The following is a 26,170-nucleotide window of genomic DNA, read 5'->3' on the forward strand; positions in this document are numbered from 1 at the left end:
GTCACCTGACAGCGACAAGTTGCAGCATAGTATTCACATTCTGTTGGGAAGAATCAAAACGATGTATCTCAATTGCTAGAAACAATCTTGAAATGATCAGCACTTTAGGGACTCCTATTCACAGAAGTTGAGTATACTTGAAGGCACCCTGGCAATATCTGGACGCTTTTCCCATAAAGCATCCATCGTTTTTGTTGTAGAAGGAAGTGAATGATAGGCGAATAATCAAAACAAAAGCTCCAACCATTAGGTGGAGCTATAAACTATTACTCTTAATTTATAAAAGCTTTATGGGTTGCTTCTTGTTTCCTTTGCTGTTTTACCTGGTTTTTTATTTGAAATTTATTTTTTCATTGGCAAATAAAAATTGTATATGTTTATTGTTTAGAACATTTTTTGAAATGTATAGACATCGTGGTATGGCAAAAAAGCTAACTCATGCATTACCTCACACATGTCTCATTTTTTTGGTGGTGAGAACACTGAAAATCTCAGCAATTTTTAAGAATTCCATACATTGTTATTAATGACAGTTATGTTGTACAGTAGATCTCTCAAACAGGTCCCTCCTACTTAACTCAGATGTTGATCCCTCTTTGCTTTTCTCATTCACTTAAGTACTTCCCTCCATTTCTCCAAACTTCTGCAAGACAAACCAAGTCCCCAAGGGTCCAACAAACACACATTTCCACCAAGTACCCTCTTTATTATTATTTTTTTCCTCATTGACCTCACCATTTAGGTGTATTGGTCAGTAAACAAAGGTCAATGGACGATAAAAATCATGTTTGCCCATCATGCCTGTTTGGGCTAGTGGTTAAGATGCCTGCATCTCATATTGAAGTGCTGGGTTCAATTCTCAATCCTAGCTTCTTGGCAACACAGACCCTGGGGGCAGCAGTTGATGGCTTTCACCCAGGAGAAGTCCTGGATTGAGTTCTAGTCAGGTTTGGCTGTTGTTGATATTTGGGAGTGAACCAGCAGATGAGAGCTGTGTCGACCTCTTGAATTTTAAAAAAAAAAAAAAAAAAAAAAAAAAAAAGTTTGCCCACAAGAGCTTTTGCTCAGAATATGGTGTTACTAGTTGAGTAGTTATTTCTTCAGTTAAAACTAAAAATTAGTAAGGTGGGATAGTCTCCCTGTATATAACTAGCAAGGATAAAAATACAGATTCTATTGGGATTTTTTGTTTTTATTTTTTGCAGTAATGGAAATTGTTTACCAGTACTCATTTACTTCCTTTGACGAGTTCTGGGAGGGAGCATATGCAAACCCAGCTTGAGAAACAAATTGCTAATTCCTGGGTGCCTAGGTAGAAATCTCTATTAATACAGGACTGGTGATGCTACATCACTAAAAGCGATACCCACTGAATCTCTTTCTGGTTAAAATTTGATCATAGATTCAAGCGCCTTGCTTGCCTGGAGTTAAATTCTCCATTCAGATGCTTACTTATACTGAATAACATCTTTAATTCAAGAGTCTTAGCACTCACCAGGAAATCTAGGCCACTTTTAGTTGAAGTGAAATAACCAAAGAGCTTGTGTAATTAAATGGTAATAGTAAGAGACTAGAACTCATGACATTAGGAACCACTATAAATAATTAGACCACACTTCCTCCCAAGTTCAAATTTTCAGACTGTCAATGAAGAATAACAGTTTCTCTGACTGTATGACTTTAGCTTTTATTTCATTTCCTGTTAGTCTGGAATGCCGCAGTCCAGATGTGCTCTGAAAGAGGGGAAGATGGTAAGGCTGAATGTTGCTCAAGACCTTGGAGACAAGTTGAGTTCCAGAATGAGCTGGAGTTTAACTAGATTTGGGGTTAACATAGGTCAATTCCTCTGTGTTGCTTCCCAGCTCTTAGTGAGTGCTGTAACTCAAGACCCAAAGCACCTTAGAAATAACAATTCATGCATCCAGTTACCAAGCATTCTTATTGTTTGGTTTCTTCCACTAACATGGAAGAATTTTCCTATTGGACTAAGCTTAGAAATGAAAGTTTTATTGCCAAGGCAATTCCTATCCTGGGCATGATTACAAGCCAGTCCCACCAGGCACCTCATCACTTCTTGCCCCTTGCACTCTACCCTTGACCAAATATCGTCCTAACGATGTGTTCCCGATAGTTTCAATCTTAGAGAATTCAGGAGAGCGAAGTGCTCTCTGTCTGAATGCATCCAAGTTGTCCCAGAAGTTGTTGGCCATCAATGCAGAGCCAAAGCAAGGGAGCAGATGACAGAGGCATTAGATCTATGGTAAACTGGGATGAGAAAATGAAGAGGATGTGAATCTGTGAGATTTGCTGACCTTCAAAAAAGAAGGGAGGACTTCATTCAACTCACTGGAGTCCTGTTGGATATGGCTGGAAAGTATCTAGGTGTCTGGCAGCTGCCATTCAGGCATGATCCAGAATAGGATTCCCATCCTGGTCCTGGGAGTAGGAATGCCTCAGGAGCTCTGATTTTCCTTCCCTGAGGCTTCCTGCATTTGGCCTGGCTATGAAGACGTTTGGAGAAGATGAATCTAGACTGCGATCCTAGATCCTGGATCCTGAATCCTGTGATCCGGTCCAGTTCTTCTCACCTCCCTAAAGCTGGTCTCAGAGCAACTTGGAGCTTAATCCAGAGGAAGATAATTCTTCTGACTGTGCAAAATATCAGACAGTGAAATAGGTGATAAAGATTGATTGTAGGGGTGGATGTCTGGCACAGTGGCTAAGACACCTGTATCCCATATTGGGTTGCCTGGGTTCAAGTCCTCCACTCTGCTTCTGATCCCAGCTTCCTGCTAATGTGCACCCTAGGAGGCAGTAGTTGATGGCTCAAGTACTTGGGTCCCTGCCACCTCTATGGGAGATCCAGACTAAGTTCCTGGCTCCTGGGCTTGGCCCATCCCCAGCTGTTGTGGGCATTTGTGGAGTGAACCAGAGAATGGAAAAATCTCTCTTCCTTCCTCCCTTCCTCCCTTCCTTCTTTCCTTCTTTCCTCTCTCTCTCCCTTTCAAATAAAAAGTGAAAATAAATTATTTTTTTTAAAAAAGTAATACTTCTCTAAGATGACAAAGCTGTCAAAAAGCTTATTTTAAAAAAGATTGGTGGTAAAATCTAAGAATGGAATTAGATCAGTTTTCTCTCTGCCTGAAGTAATGACATAATTAGCTCTGTAGGCCTCAGCTTCCTCACTTGTAAAGTGACTATGGCAGTAATATTTCCCCAGAGGGTAGCCATGTAGATACAGGGGATAGTGTAGGTAACTCGCTTTGAGTCACATATTTATAAATGTCCTGCAAGAGATTCATCACTTCTATCCTAGCAGTGAGATTCTGGCCCTTTGTTATGGAGTTCAAAGAGACCCCTCTTTTCCTCTGACTACACACAAACACCATGGGGGTATTAAGTAATGTGTGTCTCTAAAGCTGTATTGTGGTGAATCTTCTGGGTTTTAGAAAAGTTACAGCCTTTCCATCTGAACGGTCCCTAAGTTCACACTGTCCTTTTTAGGACTGAAGGATGGAGAGTGAAATGCTGAACTGCTGTCTCATTGTGGTGATGTGTATCATTTTGTGACAATTATTAAGAGAAAATGTTTTCAGCTTATCTCGCAGGCTGGTCCTGAGCTTGGCTAAATAGGATACCATTACAAAGATCAGGAAATTGCAATGGTAGGATAATTTTTGAACATGATGCTTAAATGTTGTCCAGGGATCTCATGTCACTTTTCACTAAGACCCTAGTGGTAGCTATTTGTCATCCCATTTTGCTGATAAGGAAATCAAGGCTCAGAGAGTGTAAGCAGTTTGGCTAAGTTCACAGAGCCAGTATGTGCAGAGCTCGGATTATAACTCAGATCTGTGATAACGCTGGGCTCTTAACGACCCCCTTTTATCACTGCCACCCATTCTGCTGTGCTGACGGGAACAGCACGATGGAATACCAACACCAACTTGTCTTTGAGCTTCAGAACGGAGGACTGGGGAAACGGAGGACTGGGGAAATGGGCTGTTAAATGACCCACAGGAGTTGCCTGTTACTGTGCTTTTCCTGAAGGGGGAGGCTTTATCATCCCAAGCGCAGCAGGGTGAGGACTCGGCCCTTCTTGGTGACCTCTGCTTGCTTGCCTTTTATGTCATGACTCTGGCTGTCCCGTGTCTTGTAATTTAAGAGAGGTCATTAGAAGTTCATCTCAACTATCCCTCTGCCCCCTAGCAGCCAAATAAAAAGCATAGAAAGATCATATTTTCACTGTGGAGTGCAAATGTATCAAGGTAATTCTCCACTCTTCTCCCAACCCTGGGAAATAGACCTTACAGTCGCCATTGTGCTGTGAGAAAACCAAGGCTCAGCAGGTCATTAGACCTGTCTGAGGTCACCTGTCACGTTGGTATCTGTAGCTCAGGACAACATAATGTGATGTTCTTGCTTTTCACTTAGGCTGCGTCCCCATGTGAAGGTAGTAGTTCTCAACCAACTGCAGTGTGGCTGCTGGGGACATTTGGCAGTGTGTTCTCCCAGTAGAATTTGTGATTCAGTGGAAAAAAGAACAAACTCATATGTGCCAAGCCATCCACAGGGAGTGCATCCCATTCCCTAAGTTTGTAGGGGAGGTCTGAGTGCCCTCATTTCACACACAGGGAAACTGAGGCCCAGAAAAGGCAAGCGACTACCTCAGTATCACACTGTCAGACATCACTGGAGCTGGGATTGACATCAGGGCTTCCTGATCCAAACTCAGATATTTTCTCCTTTGTTAGAGCCATACTTCCCTGGGCCCATGCTTTTCTCATCCAGTGTAGACTTTCAAACTCTCTGAACATCCTTTATCTAGGTCTGTGGTTCTAAAGTCATAGCATGCATGAGATTTGCTTGAGGGTTTGGGATCACACAGATTTCTAGGGTCTCCCACAGTTTCTGATTCAGTGGCGCCCAGTGGGGGTCTGAGAATTTGCATTTTGAATAAGCTTTCAGGTGCTATTGGTGCACTGGACTGGACACTCTGAGGAGCATCAAGTTAGGTCCTCGGTGATTTTGGAAGCATCGCCTACCTTCTCCTTGCTTCTCTCTCCCCCAGTTATCTGGAGACAGCAGTATTCTGAATGTGCAGCCTGGCTCTCACAGACAGGACAGTGAAATATTAGTGGAACATGTGAAACCCACGGCCTCATGAAGGCTCCTTGCAGAACTCAGCTGGATTTCAGGCATTCTTGGTCCAAGTGTTTCCTACAGTCCCCTGAGATGGAATTAAAATCATTTGCTGGTGACTTAGAGGGTGAACTAGTTCTGGATCTGGCCTAATTTGGGTCAGAGGCTACAAGCTGATCTGTCATCTCAAAACCCTGTAACCTCTCCCTGGTGTCCTCTGGGGGGCTGTGGCTGCCCTCTGTCCTGGAGGCAAGAGCCTGGAGGTGCAGATGGAGGCCTGGCCCTGTCTCTTTGTCTGGAAGCTGATTTCCTAAAAGGGTGGCTGTCTCGGACAACAGCAGGAGGTGTGCGTAAGGGGCTGGGAAGCCAAGCTCCCAAAGTTCATGGGGTTCCCTCCAACTTGTTATCTCTGAATGCTTGGAACATCTGATGTGCCAGGGGCTCAGGAATTTGTGATGACTGTACAGTGAGGACCTGTGCTGTGCTGAAACTAGCAGGAACTAGGCCAAGGAGGGGGAGAAAGAAACTGGTATTTATTGAGCCTGATAATGTGCCAGGCGTTGTGCCTGATGCTTTACAAACATCTCATTTAATCCTCGTAACAGTCTCCTAAGTTAGATATTCTTACTTGCATGAAGAAGCTGGGGCTTCAAGGGCCCAGGAGACTTACCTAAACCCATAAAGCTTGTAAGTGGAGGAGCCAGGATTTTAGTCCAGGGTAATCTGAGCCAACAGCTGTTATCTTTCCATTTAATGAGGTGGGGGCGGGGGTGGTTAGGGGAGGTAGGGAAGAAAGAAGTTGAAGCCTTGAGGTTCAGAGGAGATGCCTTCTGTCTCATGATTTACTGGGCAGTCCTTGTGCCAGTTTGACTTTGGCTAATTTTTGTCAAGCAATTTCTGTTGTTTGGTGCAAAGAAATTTAGAATGTGGGGAACAAGGTGTTAACATCTGCTGTGAGGGGTTGTCTTCATTGATAGGCAAGTGACAAATAGAGTGAATATTCTCCTCTGGGCTTTGTAAGAGGCACAGCCAATCCCAAAACTCTCTGGGGAGAATTTTAGAAGAAAGGTAATACAGGATATTAGGAAGTCGGGGCTTGATTGGAGTGGAGATGCAATTTTCTCCTTCAGATCTAAGGTTTACCATCTTTTCTTATCTTAGGTGTAAACAGAACTCTACTTTTTTTTTTTCTTTTTATGAGTAGGAAAAATAAATCAACTTGCTCCCTACAGTTTCCCTGACTTGTGAAAATAAAATCAAAATAGATCTTTGTAATTTCATCCTAACCCAGAAAGAGATGAAGGAAATTTGAGCCCAGGAGGTTTGCCAGGCTGCTCTCTCTGTGGTCCCCAATGCCCGAGTCTTAATTATAAGTAGTAAGGGCATTTGAATTGGCAAGACACTTTCAGCATTCACTCATCTTGAGCAAATTGTGACAACCATGGGGAAGGAGGAACCGAGCATTTCAATCACTTTTATGGGTAATTGGCACTGAGCCTCCTAATCCCATAATATGCTTAGTGGTGTCTGCAACAGGCCTGACTTTGAGTCCTCCATTTGAAATTAAACCCAATTCACAACATCAATAACAATACCTTTCATTTCTTAAGGCCTGTAAAGCATTTGCAGTCACATAATCTCACATAATCCTCAGAACAACTCAATGAAGGAGATATTTTCATCTTCAATTTATAGACAAGAACACCAGACCTTGAAAAAAAAAAAAAGTTAGGGGCAAAGTCTCAACTCAAATCCAAACTCTTAAGTCCTATCTGAGAGCTTGTTTACTCTATTCGTATCTGCTTCTTTGTTCTGTAAATTTGACTTGGGTCTTTCAATTTAGTGATTAGATTTTGTTTAAAACAGCTTTTGCTTAGTATAAGATAAACACACATTCTTATTAAATGTATAGGGCAGTCAGTAAAAGAAGTAGATTTCTATCACCTTAATGAAGACAATCCCTGTCAACTTTCTGCTGTATTTTCTTCCCCTATAGTTATTGAATCAGCACCTCTTCATTTTGCTTGAGTTCAAATTGCATGTATATCTTTCAGATTTATCTCCAGAGGGACACCTAACGTAGTACCTCTGGCCTTTCTGTTGCTCTGAAGCAGTCTGCTGAATGGAAGGAGGGAAAGAATGATAAATGTGCGTATTCATAGGTTTGGAAAACAGTAAATTTAAAAGAAATCGTTACTACCCCAACATACTTGTCATCTAAATACAAGATCTGTCATTCATTCCCACAGCAAGTTTGTGAACAATTAATGAAATCATAAGGAAGAGGCTGGTGCCGCGGCTCAATAGGCTAATCCTCCGCCTGCGGCACCGGTACCCTGGGTTCTAGTCCCAGTCGGGGCGCCGGATTCTGTCCCGGTTGCCCCTCTTCCAGGCCAGCTCTCTGCTGTGGCCTGGGAATGCAGTGGAGGATGGCTCAAGTGCGTGGGCCCTGCACCCGCATGGGAGACCAGGAGAAGCACCTGGCTCCTGGCTTCGGATCAGCTCGGTGCGCCTGCCACAGTGGCCATTGGGGGGTGAACCAACGGTAAAGGAAGACCTTTCTCTCTGTCTCTCTCTCTCACTGTCCACTCTGCCTGTCAAAAAAAAAAAAAAAAAAAAAAAAAAAAATCTTAAGGAAGAACCTAAACCTGAAGTTCATCATGTTGTTTGAGTGTCATATGCCTGCATGGAGAATGGGCTGGAGCAGCACAAATTTGGAGGCGAGTGAGAGGCGAGTTCCTAGGGGAGACAGCATTTAGTGAGAGCTTGAGGGAAATGACGCTTATGGTTACAAACTATCCCTGACCTTTACCAAAGTGACAGACCGCAGAGGAGCCGCTGAGTCATTGTTGCCTACAAACCGGAAATAACTTATATCCGACAGTTTGCCTTTGATATTTGGGTTCCTTGGTTGAGAGAGCATAGTTTTTCTAGAAGGCCAATGAGACCTATTCTCTTTGGCTGTTTATTGAAATTATTAGATGTGGCCTTTCTGATGCCTGCTGCCTTCTAATCACTTGGGGAAATACAAAAGGAAATGAAAATGGCTGCTTTACTACTTAAGCCTTGGGAAAAAAAGAAATGCTGCAAGCTCAATAATTTACAGATTGAATATCTGAGTGTTAAGGAAGAGGTCAGCTTTGTTGCTTTTAGAAAAATGATTTACAGTTCCACTTAGCTTTTAAAGTCCTGCTGTGACATTTGGGAACATGCTTTTCCATTGATAAGTAATACTGTAGTGTGATAGATGAGAGAACAATAGCACGAGTTTGGCCAAATAACTATTCTTAATGTTTGTTTAACAGATAACGAAGTCAGGTGACATTTTCTATCAGTGTGTTGTGCAATGCTGCAGAACTAACAGCTCCAAGATTTGGCATCGAGAATGAGAAATTCCCAGGGAAGTTCTAGGTTGGCATTCTGAACAGGCTATCCAACGTCAGATTCCCTGAATACCTCTTCCTGTGATCTCCATGAAGATCTAGATAAAAACTCAGCTGTATCACTTCCTGCATGGAGGGGGTGGCGACGTTCAAAATGTTGCTTAACCTTTATAAGCCTGTTTGCTTACCTCACAAATGGGGTTAATAATGTGTATATCAGAGGGTTGTTGAGAGAATGAAAGTAGTTACATGTGTAGAGTGGCTTAACAGAACTTGGTACCCAGTGGACATCTGATATATCCATTCATTCAACAAGCATTTGGTGTTGTGCTATAGGCTGGGGAATTTGAACATGATTAAGACAGATAGTCTCTGTCCTTGCAGAGCTAACTAGTAAAAAAGGCAGACCAAAACTAAAAATAAACGTGTGTGAGGGATCTGAAAAAAGTTCATGGAATGCATATTAAGAAAGAAATTATGTATGAATTTCATTTTTTTGCACTAAAATAAACTTTTAATTCCAATTCCCATGAACTTTTTGAAGTCCATTTGTGTGTGTGTGTGTATAATCATTACAAATTTATCCAACTCTCATAAAGGGTACAAAGGCCAAGACAGGATATTTGGGGCAAATGTGAAACTATTTCACATTGGGCAGAGGAGGAATGCCTTTCTGAGTAGGTGACTTTAAGCAAAGTGCTACCTTACGACAAAGCCAGCTATAAAAAGAGTTGATGGATAATGCATTTTGACAGAAGAAATAGCATGTGCAGTAGCCCTGAGGCAAGAAATAGCCTGGGGAGTTCCAGGAACTGAACAGGACCGGTAATTGCAAAGAGGTGAACCAGGGGAAATGAGCTCAGCAAAAAAATTCCAGCTCATGGAGTATTTCTGAGATCTCAACCCCAGGATGTGCTCAGATACTTTAAAGCAGAAGAGTGTTAGCCATACAATTCTGATACTGGTTACCTTTGCATGGGGAGGTAAGGAGATAGGGCAGTAGAGGATCACATGAATAAATACAGGTAACTACAGTTCAGGTTCTGTAGAGTGATGGGTTCATGAGTATTTATGGTGTTATAACAATGAATGAATATATAGATGAATAAAAGAGATAAAAGTTCACACTTCTTGGACCAAAGGTAACAGTGAGTTATGAACTGCAGATAATGAGTAATTCAACTCTGAAATTCAAGTTCATTATAAGAAAAAGTAGCTTTCCTAGTCCCTCTACTATGCCAGGATGCTTGAGGGGTAGAAACAAGTCATTGTTAATTTATCATTACAGCTCTGGCTGCTCACTAGGTAGATTCATTGTGTATCTCTAGCCCTCCAGAGTCCACATGCTTACAACACCACCACAGTATTTTGAATTTCTATGTTATATTGTATTGCCTTATGCTTTTCAAACTTTCTTGATCATGCACATACCCAATCAGGAAAAAAATGGGGGACCTCCACTCCCAAGAAGAGGGTATTTTCAAGAGTTTGGGAACTTGTGGGAATATTTCCAAAGAAAATAAAGTCAGCATATGAGAGAGATATCTGAACTCCCATGTTTATAGCAACACAATTCACAGTAGCAAAGCTATGTTATCAATCTAGCTGTCCATCAACTACTGACTGAATGAAGAAAATGTGCTAGGGGCCAGTGCCATGGTGTACTAGGTTAATCCTCCGCCTGTGGTGCTGGCATCACATATGGGCGCTGGTTCTAGTGCCTGTTGCTCCTCTTCCAGTCCAGCTCTCCGCTATGTCCTGGGATAGCAGTGGAGGATGGCCCAAGTCCTTGGGCCCCTGCACCTGCATGGGAGACCTGGAAGAAGCTCCTGGCTCCTGGCATCGGATCAGCGCAGCTCCAGCCGTTTCGGCCATTTGGGGAGTGAACCAACGGAAGGAAGACCTTTCTCTCTGACTGTCTCTCTGTCTGTAACTCTACCTCTCAAATAAATAAATAAAATCTTTAAAAAAAAAGAAAGAAAGAAAATGTGCTAGATATACATGATGGAATAGTACTCAGTCATAAAAATAAAATCCTGACATTTGCAAATCAATGGCTAGAACCAGAGATTATTATGCTAAGTGAAATAAGCCAGACCAAAAAGACAAGTATCATGTTTTCTTCAATATGTGGAAGCAAATATTTAGAGAGTATAAAAATTAGGGGGATGTCATATTATTTGGTGTATAGGTAGTTATAAATGTGGCCTTCACTGTATTATAATATCTGTGTGACAATAGCCCCTTCTTTCCTCACTTTATGATCATTATTAAAAATCCCAAATTATATGAAAAGTTAGCATAAAACGCATAGGTACATAATATCTATATATGAAGTGAATGTGGCCAGATGTTAAAAATTATTAAATTGTAAAATAAATTTTAAAGATGCTTCTGGAAGCCCAAAGAAAATAATAATGTCACAATGTACCCTATAGATGTGTATAATTATTATTAATATAATATTTTTAATGAAAAAATAAAATTTATAGGGTAACCTAAGGAAAAAAGTTTGTGGAAAAAATGGGATTAAAAGATAAGCTTATTTTGATACAATATCTTGAAATCGTGGATAATTTTTATATAATGTACATTTCCATGAACTTTTTGAAGACCTAGTATATCTGTGAATTTATAGCCAAATTACATATCTACTATTAGAAATATGTCTGTATTTTTCTTTGTTTTAGGGTAAAATGAAACATAAGTAGAAGTTTGAAAAATTTTTTTCTCACAGTCCAATGTATACAAAATTGTAGTATACAAAGGCTTCACTTTTGTAGTGCAGAGACTTCATCTATCCCTAGCATTTATTCCCTTATTTGCCGTTCATGACACTCCTGAGAGGCAAGAGTCATGCCTTGTTATTCCCATTGCACCAAGGTGAGAAAAGAAACCCAGAGAAATCCTGGCTCTCCCACGAAGTTACCAAGAGAGCTGACAAAGTTTGTAATAGGAGTAGGATTTCCCCTTTCTGGGGCTCTTCCCACTGCATTTGGAGCTTGCAGTCTAACTCCGACACTTATATGACTTTTAAAAATTATTTTAACTTATTTGAAAGGCAGATGGTCAGAGACAGGCAGATGGAAAAAGATCTTCCATCCTGCGGTTACTCCCCAAATGTCTGCAAAAATCAAGGGTGGACCAAGCCAAAGTCAGGAGCTCAGTTGGGGTCTTCCGTGTGGGTGTCAGGAGCTCAATCACTTGAGCCATCCCCTGCTACCTCCCAGGGTGTGCATTAGAAGGAATTTGGAATCAGGTGTGGTGCCAGCATTTGCAGCACACTGATATGGAATGCAGGAAACCCAAACAGCATCTTTAATCACTGCACCAATGTCTGCCCTTGATTCTAAATGTTGGGTGAACCTGAGCTCTGTTATGTTAAAGTGATGGTCAAAAGATTACCTGAGCCATTTTAAAGTATCAGTATGTTTTCAGTAAAATTTTAAATTGCCAGCAGAGTTTGTGTGCTTTTTTCTTTCAGCTTGTTTTCTAAAATCTATCTGTGGCATTACAATAAACCTGGACCCTTGATTAATGAGAATATGCATACATGGATGGCTATGCACATGTGTGTTACTCTACACATACATTCTGTTTCACAGAAGGGCAGCTTCCTGTGATACTAAAAGGCCTTGTAGTATGATCAAAGAAAGAACACAGTCATGGTTTCCATGAGAAAGAAGGCATCTTGAATACAGCCTGGCACAGTAGGAGAAGCAGCACCACTTGTTTCTGGCCAAGTCACCCTGGCCCCTGGGTCTCCTGGAGTTTGTTCCTCTCTGGATCTAATATTTGTGCTTACAGAAGTGCACAAAGCAGGCTGCCAAGGTGTCCAAGGCCCCCTGGCAACACTTGGGGAGCACCAGACAGTATTGTACAATTATGTTCAAAGGTCAACTCCAGTTGTTAAGATTCTTAAGGTGTCTGTTTCACTTAAATCAAGTTTTGCGTTTATATGTATGAGTTTCTTAAGGGAAAATGGAACCTATGGAGAGAACAATCCCACATAAATTAGAAACACATGTAGGCATTCAATATATCAGCTCTGTAAAGATGTGTTATTATATCTTGTGTTTATAGGAATTGTATTCCCAGACAAGGCTGGCATATGAATTTTATGGTTCTCTGATGCCCTGGTTTAGCCAGTCCTCCCAATCCTGATACAGTTGTTTAGAGGCAAAAACTCTCTTCTTTCTTGCATATAGAGATAAGGAAGAAAAATATCATGTTACAACTTCAAGAGCTAGAGCTTAGTTAAAGAATGAATACATGGGGCCAGCACTGTGGTGTAGTGGGTAAAGCTGCCGCCTGCAGTGCCAGCATCCCATGGGCACCAGTTCAAATCCCGGCTGTTCCACTTCTGATCCAGCTCTCTCTATGGCCTGGGAAAGCAGTGGAAGATGGCTGAAGTCCTTGGGCCTTTTCACCCGCATGGGAGACCCAGAAGAAGCTTCTGGCTCCTGGCTTTGGATCGGCACAGCTCCAGCCGTTGCAGCCAACTGGGGAGTGAACCAATGGATGGAAGACCTCTCTCTCTCTCTACCTCTCCTTCTCTCTCTGTGTAACTCTGATTTTCAAATAAATAAATAAATCTTTAAAAAAAGAATGAACACATATGAAATATTTCCATGTGGTATCATATTTGAGACCAAAAAGTGGAAGAGATATAAGGTCTGTGTAGACCACACTGCTTTAAAGTGCTTTGATTTCATAGCACTGCCAAGTAGAGGCCAATAGTCTTTCTATCAAAGGGATCAACAGACAGTTAACCCTGTTACTATGACTTTCTCCATTTAAAATCAAACACAAAAAATAGTGGTTTATGGCCGGCGCTGTGGCTCACTTGGCTAATCCTCCGCCTGAGGTGCCGGCACCCTGGGTTCTAATCTGGTTGGGGCGCCTGGTACTAGTCCTGGTTGCTCCTCTTCCAGTCCAGCTGGAAGATGGCCCAAGTGCTTGGGTCCCTGCACCCGCATGGAATACCGGGAGGAAGTGCCCGGCTCCTGGCTTCGGATCGGCACAGTGTCGGCCATAGAGGCCATTAGGGGAGTGAACCAATGGAAGGAAGACCTTTCTCTCTGTCTCTCTCTTACTGTCTATAACTCTCTCTCTGTCTCTCTCTCTTATACTGTCCACTCTGCCTGTCAAAAAAAAAAAAAAAATAGGGTGGGAGGGACGGTATGGGGGGGAAAGCCATTGTAACCCATGAGACGTACTTTGGAAATTTATATTCATTAAATAAAAGATAAAAAAAATAAATAAATAAATAAATAAATCAATAAATAAAAATAGTGGTTCATGTGCTGTGCAATTACTTCTTCCTCTGCCTACTCCCAAACATTGCTGCATCACTAACGCTAGTATAATGGAAGAGGGAAGCAAGAATAGAAGGAAAACTAGCACTTATTGACTGTCTTGTCCTGTTAGTTTCATGATATTAGCCAAAGGCAAAAATGCTCCTTAAGGGCAACTCCTTGTCCAGAGTTGCAGGTTTGTAGAGACACTGTGGCTTCCAGGCACTGGGGTCAGCAGAGAATGTTGAGGGACCTCAGTGGGTCCAGAGTTGCATGCTGGTGTTAGTAAAACCTCCTGGAATTAGATTATGGTGATGGTTGACAACATTGTGCATGAAACAAAACCCCTGAATTGTGCACTTTAAAATCTTCAAATGCTGGCTTTTGTTTTATACTACTTTTGCCTCAATTGAGAAAAAAGAGAGAAAGAGAGAAAAAAAAGAAGAAAGAAAAAAGGAAGGGAGGGAGGGAGGGAGGGAGGGAGGTGAGTTAAGAGCAGGTGCCATGGGACCAATGTCAGCCCTCCCAAGCGCTAAGAGACTGGCTTGGCTTCACTCTGGAGATTGCTGTGGGGAGCAACTCGGACTAGACTAAGTTACTGGAATTAAGACTTATTCTATGCATCTGCTCTCCCACAATATGGCGCTGGGAGAGGAGAAAACAGCTTCCGCACAGCTGCCTCCAGTTCAACCAATAAACTGTAGGACTTGCTCCTGATTGGAGGAGAGCAGCGTACTCGGCGTGTGGGCAGCCGAGTTGGGATTGGCGGAGGAGGACTATAAAGGAGGAGAGAGACGGCATGCACCAGGAACATCTAAGGGGAACATCTAGCTGAAGGAACACCTGTGCAGCCCCCGAGAAGAGCCGGCCGGCGGTGTGCCGCTCCCCTGCGGAAGTGGGGAATGTGGCCAGGGGGAACTGCCCTTCCACGGAGGTGGAAGGGATAGTAGCCAACCCGGGAAGAACCAGCAGCAAACCCGGGGAGGGCCGAGCAGACAAAAGAACAGCGCAGGGTCCTGTGTTGTTCCTCCGCGAAGAGGGGGAGCGACATAATGGTGCCGTGACTCGGATATGAAGCCTAGGCAGGGTTTAGTGTCGTTCCTCCATGAAGAGGGGGAGCGACAGATTGCTAGAGTGGTTTCATTTCAGCGTTGGAGAGAGGCAAGAAAAGAATCTCAGGGTCAGGTCTGGTGAGAATTCCTGGAGGCAACATGCATGTGGGTGTGTTCTAAAAGATACCTGTCTGCCTCTGCTGCCCTGCTCACCTGCTCTACGCTCGCTGGTTTTCCTGAACTGAGGCAATATTCTAGAAACTCAAGTGGAAACTGGCTAGAGGGACACTCATCCTGATGGCGTGTGGTGTTCTGTCTGCACAGCATGAGGTTGCCTTGGGGAGCCTGTGCAAGGCGTGAGGCTCAGGATGCCAGCTTCCCTGGCTCCTGTGGCCAGAATTTTACTCACAGATGTTGACTTCATGTGCATTTCTCTCTGACAAGTGAGCCCAGTGTCACTTCTGAGTTCAGTTCAAGAGGAAACTAGTTTATTCCTAAAGTAAATCAAGTTGTGCGCTTTTTTCCTTTGGGGAACTAGAAAGCTGGGCCCAAGAAACTCACGCAGATTTAAATAAAACAAAGCAAAACACCCAGCTGTCTTATGAAACGTTAATGTAGGCCTAAATTTGTAAGTGCCATGTACAAGTTTTCCCTACTCTGGTAAGACATAAATGGTCCTCTCTGGCATAGACTCTTTAGCCTTGAAAAATATCAGTAATGGATGCTGTGAATTTCTTACTGGAAAATCTGAATCACCCTGGGAGCCACACGAATTCCTTGATAAAAATGTGAAATTAATTTTGTACTAAATAAAATTTAAAAATGGTTTCAATTACAAGAGGGGCATGAAATACAGATGATAATTCTTCCATATCATATTATCTGTTCATTATTCTGATTTTTAAAGAATCTTTTCTGGGTCAGAATTTCATAAAGACATTATTGAGATTATGAACATTAGGGATTGTAGTGATGATTACTACAGAGATGTCACCTTATGATGAGAGTCTTTGAATGCTTTGCAGTTGAGGGGAAAGGCAAGGAAGAAACAAACATATATGGGGCACCCAATGTATGCCAAGATCTGGGCTTGGAAACTTCACATAAGTTCCCTCCTTTAATAATCTCTACTCTCTGAGATAAATTGGTATCTCCATTTACACATGGAAAATGGAAGCTCAGACATCATATGTGATGCCCAAAATGATACAACTTGTCCCTGTCAGAATGGGAATTCAACTCTAGCGCTTCTTTTTATCCTATTCTAACGCCTGTTTTCCTCATATTCTAGCGCTCATTTTTCTTTGAAAACACAATTGATCACAGGAAACCCAGACAATACCTGCACAAACCCTGGTGAAGGTCTTTCTCTGGAGCACCCCCTCTTCTGCCTGGAATCACTCCCCAACATCTTCCATTTGGCATCATTGTTGGGTCCACACCAAACAGAACCTTCATGACAGAGTCCTTATTATGTATAGGGCACTGTGGTCTGGTTACAACATGAGGAAAACACAATTCCAAGTTCCCAGAGTTCCAGCATCTGAATTTCAATATTTGGTCTCAAAGTCATCTCACCTTAAAATGACAATAATGACTCTTGACCATAGGGACAGTTGCATAGGTTCAAGTAGGGTCACGATCAAGTGTCTAGCACTGAGCTTGGCTTAAAAAGGGAAATCAGGGGCTGATATTTTGGTGCGGTGGGTTAAATCACCGCTTACAACTCAAGGATCCAGTATCAGAGTACTACTCTGCTTCTGATCCAGCTTCCTGCTGATGTGCCTGGGAAAGCGGCAGATGATGGCCCAAGTACTCAGGAACCACATGGGAGACCTGGGTGGCTCGGCCCAGCCCTAGCTGTTGCAGACTTCTGGGGAATGAACCAGCAAATTGATGATATTCATACTCATGCTCATGCTCATTCTCATTCTCGTTCTCCTCTCTCCCCTCCCTCTCCCTTTCTCTCTCCCTCCCTCCCTCCCTGCCTCCCTCCCTTCCTCCCCCACTCCCTCATCCCCCTCTTTCCCTTCTCTGTTTCTCTGCCTTTCAGTTAAATAAACTTTTTGAAAAAAGGGAGACACAAAGTATATTATCTTCCTACTGCTACCTCTAGTTTTTGGTAAGAAGCAGATGGGGAACATGACTGCTGCGTTTTGAATGTGATGCCGCATGGGGCTCCTTGTCTCTACCACTCTGTCAGAACTGGATCCAAGTCAGAGCTGGAAATGGGAAACGTATTCCTCAGTCTCACATTGAACTCTGCTGTTGGGTCAAAGGCAACCCATTGTTAAAGAAGAAGTTTTCCAGAGTAAAATGGAAGCCTATATCATTAGAGTCAGAACAGAGATTCTTCGTTGCTGATGTCAAGGTCTGCACTCATAATTCCGACAACTGACAAAAGACAGACTGGAAATACAGAACTGGTGTACCCTTAGATGATGATACCCAAACAGGCTGGGCTCAGAGTGCTCCATGGTGTCCCAACTAGAGCCTTACTAATGATGTGGAGCCTACAGGTGCTAAGCACTTAACTGTTTCAAGTTTTTTAGATCATTCAGAGCACTTTCACTCGTGTCTTTTCATGTTGCCCTGGAAAGCTGGTAGAAGAACATGTATACTGGAGAAAAGCAAAACAAAACATTAGAACCCATAAAGGAAATAAGCTTTAGCATTGGTAAGGCAAGGGGTTAAGCCTGAGCACCACACAACAGAGAATGTGTCCCCTGATGCAGTTCCTGACTCTGAATCACTGGGTCTGGGTCATGGAATATGGGCATTTTCTGTGAGTTAGAAAAGCAATGATAATGGTCATGGTCCATTTAGATTTGGCCAATCTATAGGCTTTCAAGCCTGTTGAAAACAAACCAAACCAACCAAAGATAACAAGTGTTGGTGAGGTCATGGAGAAAAGGGACCCCTTGTATACAGTTGTGGGAATGGAAAGTGGAACAACCACTATGGAAAATACTATGGAAGTCCCTCAAAAACTTAAAGTAGAACTACCGTATGATCGGGCAATTCTATTCCCAAGTACACGTCCAAAAAAAGATAATCGTTATCTTAAAGGCATATCTGCACTTTCACCTTTGTTGCAGCTTTATTCACAAAAACCAAGACAGGAAAACAACCTATGTGGCAATCAATAGATGAATGCATAAAGAAAATGTGGTATCCACATATATACAATAGAATACTGTTCAGCCTTCAAAGAGAAGGGGAAAAGAAGGAAATCTTGTCATTTGTAGCAACATGGATGAACCTGGAGGACATTATGCCAAGTGAAACAAGCTACACACAGAAAGACAAGTATTGCATGTTCTCACTTATATTTGGTGTCTAAAACATCAAACTCAAAGAGGCAAAGAGTAGAATTGTGGTTGCCAGAGGCTGGGTCAGGGGAGAAATGAAGAGATTTTGATCAAAGAGTAGGAGCTTCAGTTAGGATGGATAAATTTTGGAGCTCTAATACAGCACAGTGACTGTTGTCAGTAATATTGTACTATATAATTGAAATTTGCTAAGAGTAGATCTTCAGTGCTCTCACCACCCCCACAGAAGTATGTGAGGTGATGGATATGTTAATTAGCTTGATTGTAGCCATCATTTCCTAATCTATTCATATATAAATACATCAAGTTGTACACCATAATCAAATACAATTCTTATTTGTCAGTTATTCCTCAATAAAGATGGGGGTAAAGAAAAAGAAAAATTTTAGCAAAATGCAAGGGACTTAGAAATGATCAATGTAATTTAGAAGTGAAGCACAATATATATACTTAGAAGCATCATGTTATACATGGTATGAACAATTTTTCCTGGTAAATGGCCAATAGACACATGAAAAAATGCTCAGGATCACAAGCCATCAGAGAACTGCAAATAAAAACCACAATGAATTTTTGGCTCATGCTAGTAGAATGGCTCTCATCCAAAATTAAAAAAAAAAATAAATAAATGCCGGTGAAGGTGTGGGGAAGAAGGTACTGTAATCCACTGTTGGTGAGAATGTAAAGTAGTACAACCATTATGGAAGACAGTATGGTGATTCCTCAGAGATCTGAAAATAGATCTACTATATGACCCAGCTACCCCTTTCCTGGGAATTTACCCAAATGAAATGAAATCAGATATGAGAGTTATCTGTACTCCCATGTTTATTGCAGCTCAATTCATAATAGCTAATATATGCATTCAATCCAGATGTCCATCAACTGATGACTGGATAAAGAAAATGTGTTATATATACTCTATGGAATACTACTCAGCCATAAAAAGAATGAAATCATGCCTTTTGCAACAAAATGTCTGCAACTGGAAATAACTATGCTTGGTGAAATAAGCCAGTCTTAAATAGACAAATATCATTTTTTTCTCTGATATGTGGCAGTTAATATAGAATACAAAAAGTGTATAGGAATGAAATGGATATTTTGTGATTATCATTTTCAGCCCTGTTTATACTCACATGGAACTGTGATCTTCCTACTTTTTATTGTTGAGTATTATGGTTAATGGCAAATTGAGGTTGTGAATATAGAGTAAATTAAAATTATGTCTTTGCAAAAACTGATGAAGAGAGAGGAAGGAGGAAGAGGGATTGAGGAGGAGGGATGAGTGAGGCAAGTGTGGTTGTCTTCTTGGAACTGTACTTATGGAAGGTATGAAATCTGTTCTCTTTATATTGATAAAATTAAAGAAAATAAGAACCAGAATAGTAGTTACATAATTTAGGAATGGAGAGAATATTTTTTAAAATTTTATTTATTTATTTATTTTGAAATGGAGAGAGAGAGAGAGAGTCCCCATCACTCCCTAAATGCATGTAACAGCCAGGTCTGGGCTGGGAACAGAGCTAAGAGCAGGGAACTCAATCCAGGTCTCCACATGGGTGGCAGGGACCTAGCTATCTGAGCCAACAACTTCTGTCCCCCAGAGTCTACACTGGTAGGAAGCTGGAATCAGGAGCTGGAGTTGGGAATCAAACCCAGCCACTAACGTGGGATGCAGGCATCTTAACTGCTAGGCCAAATGCCTTCCCCAGAGTGGAGGCTTTTAAGTGGACTCTTTCATTCCTGAGTCCCCAGTGTTCTGGATTCCAGTTACCTTTAGCTTGCTTATCTTAGAGATAATGACAAAACATCTTGCCATTCTAGGCTTACTGACAACACAGCTTTCAAACCGCGTTCTTTGGAATCCCAGCGTTCTTTGGAGGATTCTCCATGGGGATCCCCTTGGAGGGGACCTTAACTCTTTACCCTTCATGCTCCCTCCAACCCTGGCCATGCCTCCATTTTAATTAGACACCTGTGCTTTGATTGGTTTTACATATTGGCCTTTTGATTTGGCTTGGAGCAATTACATTACAACTGACAACAATTTATAAATGTAGGCTCTGGAATGGTAGCTCTTGGAATCCAATATAAAAAGCCCAGCTCTAAGACTGACCTTAAGGTTAATGACTTGGAGAGCTTCACCTGAGGGAGTATGGGCTCGAATTTAGGGACACATGTTTCACTTCTCAAAACCATGTCAACTTTCAGGAATAACAAAGAACAAAACCACTGTAACTGCGGCGCACATCGGAAAAAGAACAAAGTGCAGCAACACCACCATTCGGATCAGGCTCCCTTTAGCCACAGACTTCACTGATTGGAGTTTTCTGATGAGGCAGACAGGGTTGTGGACGGCTGCCAGGAAATTCTGGACATCAAATTGCTTTTGCTAAGCCAGCCCAGCGGTGTAGTAAAGAGCTAAGGAGCCCCAGGAGAGGGCTGGGAAAGGATTGGTCTCTGTTTCTCTACCCCTGATGTGGGCCTTTTTCGATTAGGAAGTGGAGTGTAAAGGAAGTTATCGGGGGCGAAATCAACTCAGCAAGAAACCTTTTCAGACCAAAGCCCAAGGAAAACTAATAAAACCAGTTGGGCGGCTTCATGCTTATCATATGTGGTGCGTGTAGGTCAGCTCACTTTACAGCCAACACAGACACCCCAAAATAAAAACCCCAGTTCTACGAAAGAACTTCCAAATCCCCATAGGATGGCCTGGTTCTTTCAAGGCAGAATCGCGGCATGAAATTCTGGCTCAAGCAAATAATCTGAAACTTTGTTTCTAAATTAATGACTGAAGTGCACTGTGGTCTCTTGTATGAATTTGAGATTATATTTGGCTGGGAGAAACAGAGTACCCCAAAGCAGACCCCTAAATGAATCACTGGTTCTGTTTTCCTTAGGTAACAAGCAGTTGGCAGGAACACAGCTGTGACCACAGCTCAAGGACACCAGGACCCAGGTTCTTGGTCCTCTTTGGTTTTCTTCACCACAGACCAATGGTTGCTCCTACTCCTCTGGAAGCTTCTCTGCATTAGACGAAGGGTGAGTCTTCTTTTCCTTCTTTTTCCTCCCATATTCACATATTAAAGGTTTTTTTTTTTTTTTTTTTTTTTTCTGGAAACTTCATCCAGTGACTTCAGCTTGCACAATTCATATGCCATTCCATCAGAATGCCTGGAAATGTAGTCTTTTAGTTAGTCATGTTGTTGTTATCAACAAAATTGAGATTTGTTTCTAAGGAAGAATAGGAGAGGGTATGCCAGTCTGAGGGGCAAATTGGCAGTACTACCAGAAGACTGCTCAGTCCTAACTCCTCAGGTACGTCCTTAACACTTCCTTGTCTGCTCTGCTCCACGGGTTCTGCACTCATGGACTCAACCAACTACAGTTGGAAAGTATTTGCAAAAAGAATAAGGGTCTGCATTGAATACACAGACTGTCTTGTTGTTCCCTAAGAAATAAGCATAACAACTATTTACATTGTTTTGATTATTAGAACTAATCTATACATAATGTAAAAAACATGGAGAAGGTGAGTAGGTTGTGGTTGTTTGCAAACACTATGCCATCTTACGCAAGGCACTCGGAGTCTTGGAACCAGTCCTCCATAGACAACAAGAGATGGCTGTACTTAATTCTGGTGTGATTTCCTTTTGGGAGTGGGTTCTGTTCTCCCTCATGACCTCAGATTTCTTACTTGAATGCCCACTATATGAGCTTAGGTAGCGGAGCACATTTCTTCTAAGGCCAGTGATGCTGACTGACAAGTGCAGCTCAGCCTGAGTCACATCACTTTGTGTGGAGAATGTTGAATTCAGCTCTTGGTAGATGAAGCACCTTGTGCCAACCTTAGGAAAATGTGTTGAAGGTACACCAGTGCAGTTTATTCAAGGGTAGCCATTGTTCCTCTGACAAAGTTAAGAATTGATAGCCTTAGCTTTAGTTGTGCTAGAAACTGCTCATTAATTTCTGATGAACTGGGGCTGGCGCTGTGGTGCAGTGGGTAAAAGCCCTGGCCTGAAGTACTGATATCCCATATGCCGACTGCTCCTCTTCTGATCCAGCTCTCTGCTATGGCCTGGGAAAGCAGTGGAAGATGGCCCAAGTCCTTGGGCCCCTGCACCCATGTGGGAGACCTGGAAGAAGCTCCTGGCTCCTGGCTTTAGATTGGCGTAACTCCGGCTGTTGTGGCCATCTGGGGAGTAATCCAGTGGATCAAAGACCTCTCTTCTGGCCATCTGGGGAGTAATCCAGTAGATCGAAGACCTCTCTTCTGTCTGTCTCTCTGTCTCTCTGTCTCTCTCTCTCTCTCTCTCTCTGTAACTCTGTCTTTCAAATAAATAAAATAAATCTTTTAAAAAAATAATAATTCCTGATGAATTCTTTGGCTCAAACCCAGAGCAGCAGCAGGTGTTTCAAACTTCCTATACCTTCTCAAAACTCTGACTACATTTTCAGCCCATCTTCAGTGATCTCAGGTCATACTTTGTCAAAGCAGGAGGATATAATTTGGCTTGAATTTTCTCTTTTGTATCTCAGAAATCACTGTATTCTAACTCTCCTCTTTGTTTCATTTTGCTTCTGAGGAACCCAGGCCTTCCTTTGTTCTAAGGCTGGCCTCTGCCCCAGGACCAGGGACCCCTCCCTCCCGCCTCCTGCAGGGCCTTCTTTCACCAGCGCTCCCTGCCTCCCTTGGCATTTTCAGTTCTGGTCTAGATAACACTTCTGTCTGTTCTGCCAGCCGTTGAACTTCCATTCTTTCCTCCCTCTTTTCCAGCAGACTGCCTGCGTCCCTGCACCCAGCATCCCATTCCCTAATGGCCTGTTGGATGTTCTCTCCACACAGTGCTCTCTTGCTCTTTCATTCCCTCCCTCTTTTGGTTCCAGTACTTGTTCCCTTCACTTCACATGATACGTTCTCATGAAAGAGTCAAAGGAAAAAGGGAATCCAAAGGTTAACAACTTTTTGCTCTGGATTGAGAATTTAATCAGGAATTTTAAAAACCAATTTGTTTCTTATGGAGCAGGCATTAGGTGCAGTGGTTAAGATGCCTGCATCTTGTACCAGAGTGCGGATTCCAGCCCTGGCTCCTGCTAATGCACATCCTGGAAGGCAGTAGGTGACGTCTTGAGTGCTGGGGTCCTGGCCACCCACGTGGGAGACCAAGATGGAGTTCTGGGCTCCTGGTTTTGGCTTGACCCAGCCCTGGTTGTTGCTGGATTGCAGAGTAAAGCAGACAAAGGAAGTTCTCTGTCTCTCCTCTGCCTTTCAAACAGAATTCCAAAAAACTTTTTTTTTTATCCTTGTATATACTTTTTTTTTTTTTACAGGCAGAGTGGACAGTGAGAGAGAGAGACAGAGAGAAAGGTCTTCCTTTTGCCGTTGGTTCACCCTCCAATGGCCGCCGCGGCCGGCGCGCTGCGGCCGGCGCACCGCGCTGATCCGATGGCAGGAGCCAGGAGCCAGGTGCTTTTCCTGGTCTCCCATGGGGTGCAGGGCCCAAGCACCTGGGCCATCCTCCACTGCACTCCCTGGCCACAGCAGAGGGCTGGCCTGGAAGAGGGGCAACCGGGACAGAATCCGGCGCCCTGACAGGGACTAGAACCCGGTGTGCCGGCGCCACTAGGCGGAGGATTAGCCTAGTGAGCGGCGGCGCCGGCCTATCCTTGTATATACTTTCTAACTTTTTACATAGAGCATGTTTAGTTAAAATAATCATAAAAGTAGCATATACTTGGATACATGTCTCTTCTTGGGAGGGGGAGAGGAGAGAAGAGGGGAGGGGAGGGGAGAGGAGAGGAGGGGAGGGGAGGGAAGAGGAGAGGAGAGAAGAGGAGACAGGAGAGAGGAATAGAAGTTCCGAGGACTCTGACCTTGTTCCTTCACAACTCACTGAACATCATTCATCTTGCTTTCCTCATCCATAAAATTCATTAAATGGTAATCATCGTACCTATTCCCCATAACTCCCAGGGCTTTTGAGAAGATTCCATGAATTAATTTTTGTTAGGAAAATAATTATTTTATTTGTGGTAAGACCAATTTATTTATTTTATTTAAATTCTTTTTTTTTTTTTTTTTTTTTTGACAGGCAGAGTGGACAGTGAGAGAGAGAGACAGAGAGAAAGGTCTTCCTTTGCTGTTGGTTCACCCTCCAATGGCCGCCGCGGCCGGCACGCTGTGGCCGGCGCACCGCGCTGATCCGATGGCAGGAGCCAGGAGCCAAGTGCTTTTCCTGGTCTCCCATGGGGTGCAGGGCCCAAGCACTTGGGCCATCCTCCACTGCACTCCCTGGCCACAGCAGAGAGCTGGCCTGGAAGAGGGGCAACCGGGACAGAATCCGGCACCCCGACCGGGACTAGAACCTGGTGTGCCGGCGCCGCTAGGCGGAGGATTAGCCTAGTGAGCCGCGGTGCCGGCATATTTTATTTAAATTCTTAAAAAAATAACTTAAGCTCAATTATTTAGATTTCTTTAAATTTCTACTTAATGTTCTTTGTTCCAGGATTCCCTCCAGGATATATTACATATAATCATTGTGTCTCCCTAGCTCCTCTTGACTATGACCAAGGCAAATAGGGTGAAAGGAGCAGACAGAAAGTGAGCCCGTGCTCTGTTTTACTACCTAAGTTCCCAGTATATCCGAGGTTGGGCTAGGCTAAAATCAGGAGCCAAAAATTCAATGCATTTGGTGGCAGCTACTCAACTACTGTTTCACCTGTTGCCTTCCAAGGTTTGTATTAGCAAGAAGCTAGAATGGAGATTAGAGTGGGGACTCAAATCCAGGCACAATGATATGGGGGTGTGGGTGTCCCAAGTGGAGTCTTAACACCTACCCCTAAACTTGCCTTGTTTCTGATGACTTTGAATACTAGCCAAGTGTTTTATAGACTGTCCCATTCCTGGAATTTGTCTGATGACTTTTTATGATAAAACTAGCATCATGGGCTATTGGGAGAAAGCCCATGGAGGTCAAATACTATTCTCATCACATCAAATCAAGGGTACAAATTATCAATGTGACTGTTATTACTGACTTGGAGTATTTGCTTCTTTTAAATTTCTACTTCATATACGGTCTTACTGCATACAGTCAGAGTACAATTCATGTTACATGCAGCTCATCATGCAAGCTCAATCAAAGTCATCAATCACCAGGTGCATGTCATAGACACATTACATTACCATAACATTTCTAAATGCTTCTTCTAAAGTTATCTACTTATCTCAGCACCACTCAGTAACACTTTGCAGACCTGCATGAGTCCATGACAACATTTTTGTTTATTTGCATATGTTTAATTTTTCTATTTAAGGTAAACAAATTTCATGTATCATATATACAGATTTAGGAACATAGTGATACTTCCCACCTTACCTTCCCTCCTGCCCACATTCCCATGCTTCCTCCTCCTTCCTCTCCTATTCCCTCTCTTAATTTTTACAGTGGTCTACTTTCAGTTTACTCTATACTCATAAGATTAACCCTACCCTAAGTAAGAGTTCAACAGAGAGTAAGAAGGAAAAAACACTGTTCTTCAACAGTAGACACAAGAGCTGTAAACAATCATCAAATCTCAAAATGTCAATTTCACTCCTATACATTACACTTTTTGGTACTCTTTTAGTTATCGCAGATCAGGAAAACATATGGTATTTGTCTTTTGGGGACTGGCTTATTTCACTAAGTGTAATGGTTTCCAGTTATATCCAATTTTCTGCAGAAGGTAGGATTTCATTTCTTATGGCTGAGTAGTTTTCCATTATACATTATATATAATATATTATATAATATTATATGTAATATTTTATATTATTTTATATTGTATATTATATCTTATGTAATATGTAATATATATTCTCTATATAATATTATATATGTGCCACAGTTTATTTATCCAGTCATCAGTTGATGGACATCTGGGTTGATTCCGTATCTTAGCTATTGAACTGAGCTTCA

At 42.5% G+C, this 26,170-nt stretch overlaps 1 protein-coding gene across 1 annotated transcript in view; it reads left to right on the forward strand.

Moving 5' to 3' along the window:
- Positions 1–26,170, forward strand: part of BMPER (BMP binding endothelial regulator) — a 504,101-nt gene that overhangs the window by 47,397 nt on the left and 430,534 nt on the right. The window contains exon 2 of the mRNA XM_070059710.1: positions 21,110–21,251. The gene's annotated coding sequence lies outside the window, so the exon portion shown is untranslated. The remainder of the gene's footprint in view (positions 1–21,109; positions 21,252–26,170) is intronic.

The sequence above is a fragment of the Oryctolagus cuniculus genome, chromosome 16 (assembly GCF_964237555.1).
Source record: "Oryctolagus cuniculus chromosome 16, mOryCun1.1, whole genome shotgun sequence".
NCBI classification, from domain to species: domain Eukaryota; kingdom Metazoa; phylum Chordata; class Mammalia; order Lagomorpha; family Leporidae; genus Oryctolagus; species Oryctolagus cuniculus.